Genomic DNA, 8,359 nt, shown 5'->3' with positions numbered 1-8,359 from the left:
GGGAGGTGGGGGGGTAGGCAGGTGGGGCTGCTCCATGGAGGACCACATCTGGGGTCAAATCCTACCTTCCCCATTTCCAGCTGTGAATGCATATCACCTTTCTATGGTTTGGTTTCTTTTCTGTAAGGTAGAGAGAGTGAGAGTATTGACTCCAGAGGGTGCTTTGAGGATTAAATAGCATTTGTAAAATGCCTGGCAACCAGTTAGTGATATATAGCCCTCTATCCCATTGTAGAAACTTTCTTGGAAGCCCTTGAAAGTAAGTGTACTTATCCATTGCTGATAAGCTGTAGGCAATGCGGCATAATAGAAGTAGCCCAGGATTTGAATATGGGAGCCCAGGATTTGAACTCCAGCACTTACACAGCATTGTTGTGGGAAGTTCTACAGGCCAGTTATTTCCTATCTGTTAGCTTCCTCAAATGTCAGACGGTGGTGATAATGCCTTCCCAGAAGGGTTGGTATAAAGACAGCTAAATGATATAACAAATTGACAAGGTGGAAGCACTGTGTTGATATCTGGCATATAATAAATGTTAGATGTGTTTTGTAAGGCTGTGGCAGAATTAGCGGGAAACTTTTTTCAGAGATGTAGATTCTCCAGGTCCATGTTAATATTTTTTGCTCTCTAAGCACTACATTACCTTCCTTCCTGAAGCAGGAAAGGGAATCCCAACGGAAACTTCTCAGCCAGTTTCTTATAGGCTTTTCTGAGAGTAGAAGTAGTTGCCTTTGTGGTAACCAGCTGGAGAGAAGGTGTGAAATAGGTTGGAATGGAGATCAGTGGATGTATGTGCTGTAGGATCCAGGAATTATAAGCAGAGTTTGTCTTTTGCTCCTTGAGGATTCATTTACTCTTTCTAGAAGGGGAACAGTGCCAGGAGACAGGTCTGTGCTACTTATTCCCTTGCTTACTCCCTACCTTCTCTGGAGACCCTTGTACCTTCATTTCTGTCTTTATTTTCCCCAGTGGTGGAGGAAGTAATATTTTTACTGGGTCTAAATCTCTTAGAGATAGCTAGAGATGCAATCAGTAGCAATTGCTCCCTCACCAACCTGTTCATCATATCTGTCATATGCTCAAGGGAAATTCTGCCAAACTGAACCCTAGATAAGGTACCAGTGTTACAGAAGTTTATTTTTTGGCCTTCTGATACATTGATGTCAATCGTGGGTTTTGGGGACAGATTCCCCCTCTCCCTACCAGAAACAGATCGGTTGGGGGACCTTAGCCAAGGCACTGTGGAATCACTGTCTTCCCAAGACCACCATGACCTCCTCTTCTTTCAGATCAAGGTTCTGAGTTAAAACAGTTTCACTGAAGAATCCTGCCTCTCATGGAACACTTACCAGGCCTGAGGATGCTCTTGGCCAAGCGGGCCACATAGCAGTCATTCTGGAGCAGTGTGCAGAGAAGCTGCCCTTGGCACATAGACTTCAAGTTTTCTTCATCCTCAGCAAAGGAGCAGATCTTTTAGCACAGCTCACACTCCTTGAAGGAGAATTCCTCCTAAACATCTCACATCTGTTGAAGCACCTTTGACATTTCCCCTACCCACAGTATAAAACTGGAAGTCTGTAGCCTGGTCCATAAGGCCCCTGCAGCATAGCTCTGCCCTATCTTCAAATCTTGCTTCTCAGAGTTCCCTGCTCCAGCCATACTTACCTATGCACACACACAATTCCAGCCACGTATTTGCTGAGTGAGTCATTTTACCCTCTGAAAGGCTTGAAAGAACACCCTGACTCCGAAAGCAGGAGAACCCACCTGGAGTGAGCTGAATTCAATATCCAAATAGCAGGTTTACAGGTTACTTGTATGCAAGAGTCTCCGTGTGTTGCTGTGCTTATTTTTCTTCCTTTTTATTTGCTATTCCTACCCCTCCTGGTACCCGTATTTAGATCTCAGAACACATCTATGCTACGCGCAAGTACATCATGGATTGGATAGGATACTGTGTGCTGACGTAGGCACCTAATCACCCTTTATAATGTGTAGATGGGAAAAACCTGTTGCAAATTTCAATCAGTCTTGGCTTGTATTTGTATTTTCAGCAATGATTACTTTAAATGCATACACTTTATATGGTAAACTTGTCACATAAGAGGATGGAAAACAAAATCATCAGTGACAACTAAATCCTCAGGAGAGTTGATGGTGTTTTATTTCACAATATTCTCCTTTTCCTGCACGTTTCTGGTCAGCTATTATTAAGGATGAAGTTCAAGATATTTGCACATCATCATATACTGTTAGTAACAGTAGGTGCAACAATCAGCTGTAACAAAATTCTCTTTCCCTTTTTGTTAATTATGACCACGAATATATTTCATGTGGTTCTATCATGACGTAAAATGTGGAAACTTCTTCTGTAGTGTATTGATCCTTTGTGTTATTTCTTTAGCATTATTTTTCATGTTTTCTCAAATACACACACACACACACACACAAATGTACATACACACTTATATATGTATGTATCTGTATCTGTATTTAAATAAAACTGGGTTCTGAGTTGTGATTTTTATTATCTTTTGCAGACCAACTTACTCTAGGTGTTCATTTACACTTGTTAGATAAATCCATTTAAATAGTAAAAATAAACAGTCTGCCAACTTTTGGGGGACATATTAACTTGGGAATGTGAGGCATAGGAAACTGCAATCTGTGATTGATACGTCTTCAGTTTGCCATATTGCTAGAATGACTTCATCACGATTTACATCTTATCAGCTGATATCAGAGTACAGTACCCAACAGGCCTTTTCTCTTGCTAGCCACTCCTGAGTGTTCATTTTGTTAATCTTTCTGCCCTGCCTGCATTCTCTCAAGGGACTTAGCACTCTCTCAATTTAATTCTGAGAAATTTCAGAAAACACTTTTTGAAGTGATAAGCTTTATTAGAAGAAAGTAAGGGGCAACTTGGTTACTGAGATTTTATATAGATGAATATCCATAAGTTATGCCAGTTCTTTTGAATTGGGAAACTCTGAGCCAGATTTATCATTCTTATTATAATCAAAAATTAAAGATAATTTATTATAATAATGAATAAAATTATTAATGTATAATTAATTGATAGAGAAGCATTTTAAAATAAAGCCAAAGGTTGGAAAAAAATAGGAAAAAGAGACCTCCATATTATTACCTAAACATTGCCATTTAAACTGTTTTGGTGTACTTCCCTTTTATCCTTTTTTCTAAAGACTGGACTTTAATTTTCCAGCACAGAGGTGTCATACTGTATGTACAGTATTATTCTGCACTTAGTCACTGGATTCTGATCAGCTCTTTCACACGAATGCTTCCTAACAGCTGAATATCATTCCAGCTTTAGTGGAACATAGAGAGTTGTCCCCATATTCAATAACCTATTTAATTCTGCCATGACAAATTAGTAGTGATGAAGTATATTATCTTTGGACTCAGACCTGGTTAAGTCCCCACTTCCCTAGTTACTGTTAGACTGTACTTTGAGCAAATTGTTACCTATTCTCTCCAGGCCTTAGCTTTCTATGTGAAATCATGTAAAATAGTAATGGCTCACATAATGTAATGGACTAAAAGAGAGAGTGTACACAAAACGGTTAGCTCAGGAGCTCTCATGTAATACCCTAACATGAAGAGAGAGCATCACATGATAATATGGTTTCTGGAGTCCTAATTCTTTCTTTAAATTTAATTTAAATTTTAATTTTCATCTTAATTCCACTTACCATACAGTGTAGTATTACTTTCAGGTGCACAATATAGTGATTCAGCACTTCCATACGTCACCTGGTGCTCATCAAAAGTGCCCTCCTTCATCCCCATCTCCTATTTCACCCATTCCCCACCACCTCCCCTCTGGTAACCATCAGTTTGTTCTCTATAGTTAAGAGTCTGTTTCACGGTTTGTCTCTCTCTCTCTCTCTCTCTTTTTTTTTCCTTTGCTCATTTGTTTCTTCAGTTCTACATATGAGTGAAATCATACGGTATTTTTCTTTTTCTGTCTGACTTATTTAGCATTATACCCTCTAGATCCATCCATGTTGTTGCAAATGGCAAGATTTCATTCTTTTTATAGTTGAGAAATATCCCATTATATGTATACACAGCACACACCCACACACCACATATTATTTATCCATTCTGCTATCAATGAACACTTGGACTGCTTTCATAATTTAGCTATGGTAAATAATCTTGCAATAAACATAGGGGAGCATTTATCTTTTCAAGTTGATGTTTTTGTAATCTTTGGGTAAATACCCAGTAGTGGAATTACTGGATTATATGGTAATTCTATTTTTAATTTTTTAAAGAGCCTCCGTACTGTCTTCCAGGATGGCTGCACCAGATTGTATTTCCACCAACAGTGCACAAGGGTTCCTTTTTGTCCACATCCTCGCCAACACTTGTTGTTTCTTGTGTTTCTTATTTTAGCCATTTTGATAAGCATGAGGTAATATTTCATTGTGGTTTTGATTTCCAATTCCCTGATAATTTGTGATGTTGAACATCTTTTAATGCGTCTGTAGATATCTTCTTCATATGCCTTCTTTAGAGAAATGTCTGTTTATGTCTTCTGCCCATTTTTAAATTGGAGCATTTGTTTTGGGGGTGTTGAGTTCTATAAGTTCTTTATGTATTTTGGATACTAATCCTCAATTGGATATGTCATTTGCAAACATCTTTTCCTATTCAGTAGGTTTCCTTTTAGTTTTGTTGATTGTTTCTTTTGCTGTGCAAAGCTTTTTATTCTGATGTAGTCCTAATAGTTTATTTTTGCTTTTGTTTCCCTTGCCTCAGGAGACCTAGCTAAAATATGTTGTTATGGCTGATGTCAGAGAAATTATTGACCGCACTCTCTTCTAGGGTTTTTATGGCCTCAGGTCTTACATTTAGGTCCTTAATCCATTTTGAGTTTATTTTTGTGTATGGTGTGAGAAAGTGGTCCCATTTCACTCTTTAGGGTGTAGCTGTCCAATTTTCTCAACACTATGTGTTGAAGAGACTTTTTCCTATTGCATATTCTTGCATCCTTTGTTGAAGATTAATTGACCATATATGTGTGGGTTTATTTTGGGGCTTTCTGTTCTATTGATCTATGTGTCTATTTCTATTCCCTTAAATACTGTTTTGATTACTACAGCTTTGTAGTATATCTTGAAATCTGGGATTGTGATACCTCCAGTTTTTTTCTTCTTTTAAGATTGCTTTGGTTATTTGGTGTCTTTTGTGGTCCATACACATTTTGGGATTATTTGCTCTAGTTTTGTGAAAAATGCTGTTGGTATTTTGATAGAGATTGCATTAACTCTTTAGATTCACTGGGTAGTATGGACATTTTAACAATATTCTTCCAAACACGAGCATGGAATATTTTTCTGCTTGTTTCTGTTATCTTCAATTTCTTTCATTAATGTTTTATAGTTTTTAGAGTAACGGTCTTTCACTTCCTCAGTTAAATTTATTCTTGGGTGGGGCTTCTGGATGGCTCAGTTGGTTAAGTGTCTGCCTTCTGCTCGTCATGATCCCAGGGTCCTAGGATTGAGTCCTGCATCAGGCTCCTTGCTCAGCAGGGAGTCTGCTTCTCCCTCTGCCTGCCACTCCCCCTGCTTGTACCCTCTCTCTCTCTCTCTGACAAATAAATAAAATCACACACTCACAGACACACACACACACACACACACACACACACACACACACACACACGTTTATTCCTGGGTATTTTATTATTTGTGGTGTAAATATAAATGGGATTGTTTTCTTAATTTCTCTTTCTGCTACTTCATTATTAGTATGTAGAAATACAATGAATTTCTGTACATCAATTTTGTATCCTGTGACCTTACTGAATTTATTTATCAGTTCTAGCAGTTCTTTTGGTGGAGTCTTTAGGTTTTTCTGTATAGAGTATCATGTCATCTGCAAATAGTGAAATTTTTACTTCTTCCTTACCGATTTGGATGCCTTTTATTTCTTTTTGTTGTCTGATCGCCATGGCTAGGACTTCCAATACTATAAATAAAAGTGGTGAGAGCAGACATCCTTGTCTTGTTCCTGACCTTAGGGGACCTTAGCAGAAAGCTCTCAGCTTTTCCCCATTGGGTATGATGTTGTTGTGGGTTTTTCATATATGGTCTTTATTATGTTGAGGTATGTTCCCTCTAAACCTACTTAGTTGACAGTTTTTATCATGAAAAATTGTTATACTTTGTCAAATACTTTTACTGCACTTATTGAAATGAGTATATGGCTCTTATCCTTTCTCTTGTTGATGTGGTGTAATGATATTGATTTGTGAATATTGAACTACACTTGCAACCCAGGAATAAATCCCACTTGATCGTGATGAATGATTTCTTCAATGTATTGTTGGATTTGGTCTGCTAGTATTTTACTGAGGATTTTTGCAAATATATTCATTGGAGATATCAGACTGTAGTTCTCTTTTTATGTAGTGTGTTTATCTGGTTTTGGTGTGAAGGTAATGCTGCCTTCATAGAATGAATTTGGAAGTTTTCCTTCCTTTTCTATTTTTTGGAATAATTTGAGAATAGGTATTAACTCTTCTTTAAATATTTGGGAGATCTTGCCTGTGAAGCCATCTGGTCCTGTACTTTAGTTTGTTGGGAGTTTTTTGATTACCAATTCAATTTCATTACGGATTCATTTTATAATTTCATTCTGTTCAACTTTCTAGTTCTTCCTGATTCAATTTGAGAAGTTATATGCTTTTTAGGAATTTTTCCATTTCTTCTAAGTTGCCCAATTTGTTGGCATATAAGGTTTCATAAAACTCTCTTAGAATTCTTTGTGTTTCAGTGGTGTAAGTTGTTATTTCTCCTTTTTCATTTATGATTTTGTTTATTTGAGTCTTCTCTCTCTCTCTCTCTCTCTCTCTCTCTCTCTCTGTGTGTGTGTGTGTGTGTGTGTGTGTGTGTGTGTGTGTGTGTGTATGTTTATGAGTCTGGCTAAAAGAACCAGCTTCTGGTTTTATTGATCTGTTCTATTTTTTTTCTTTTAGTTTCTATTTTGTTTATTTCTCATCTAATCTTTAATATTTATTTCTTTCTACTGGTTTTGGGTTTGTTCTTATTCTAGCTCTTTTAGGCATAAGGTTGGATTGTTTATTGGATGGTTTCTTCTTGAGGTAGGACAGTATTGCTATAAAGTTTCCTCTTAGAACAGCTTTTGCTGCATCCCAAAGATTTTGAACCATTGCATTCTTGTTTTCATTTCTCTCCATGTATTTTCTTATTTCCTCTTGAATTATTAATTTACCTATTCATTGTTTAGTAGCATGGTATTTAAGTTCCATGTATTTGTGTCCTTTCCATATTTTCCCCTGGGGTTGATGTCTAGTTTCAAACCATTGTGGTTGGAAAAGACCACATGCAGTATGACTTCAGTCTTTTTGAATTTGTAGAGACTTGTTTTGTGGCCTAATATGTGATCTATTCTGTAGAATGTTCCATGTGCACTTGAAAAGAATGTGCCCTCTTTTGTTTTAGGATGAAATGTTCTGAATATTTGTTCCATCAGTCCAGTTTGTCATTCAAAGCCATGGTTTCCTTGTTGGTTTTCTGCCCACCTGATCTATCCATTGATGTAAGTGGGCTGTTAAAGCCCCTTACTATTACTGCATTACTATCAATTACTTCCTTTTTGTTTGTTTTTAGTTGCTTAATGTATTTTGGTGCTCCCATGTTTGGCACATAAATATTTAAGATTGTTATATCTTCTTGGATTGACCCTTTAATGATTTATAGTATCCTTCTTTGTCTCTACAGTGATTGTTTTATTTTTATTTATTTGTTTATTTTTTTGTAATAATTTTTTATTACATTATGTTAGTCACCATACAGTACATCCCCAGTTTTTGATGTAAAGTTACATGATTCATTACTTGCGTATAACATCCAGTGCACCATGCAATACATGCCCTCATTAATAGCCATTACCGGCCTATCCCATTCCCCCATCCCCCTCCCCTCTGAAGCCCTCAGTTTGTTTCTCAGAGTCCATAGTCTCTCATGATTCATTCCCCCTTCTGTTTACCCCTCCTTTCTTCTCCCTTTCTTCTCCTACTGATCTTCCTACTTCTTATGTTCCATAGATGAGAGAAACCATATGATAATTGTCTTTCTCTTCTTGACTTATTTCACTTAGCATTATCTCCTCCAGTCCTGTCCATGTTGCTGCAAATGTTGAGAAATTGTTCTTTTTGATGACTGAGTAATTTTCCATTTTATATATGGACCATATCTTCTTAATCCAGTCATCTGTTGAAGGGCATCTCAGCTCCTTCCACAATTTAGCTATTGTGGACAATGTTGCTATGAACATTGGGGTGCATATGGCCCTTCTCTT

The sequence above is a fragment of the Ailuropoda melanoleuca genome, chromosome 20 (assembly GCF_002007445.2).
Source record: "Ailuropoda melanoleuca isolate Jingjing chromosome 20, ASM200744v2, whole genome shotgun sequence".
Lineage (NCBI taxonomy): Eukaryota > Metazoa > Chordata > Mammalia > Carnivora > Ursidae > Ailuropoda > Ailuropoda melanoleuca.
Note: the sequence above shows the minus strand (reverse complement) of the source record.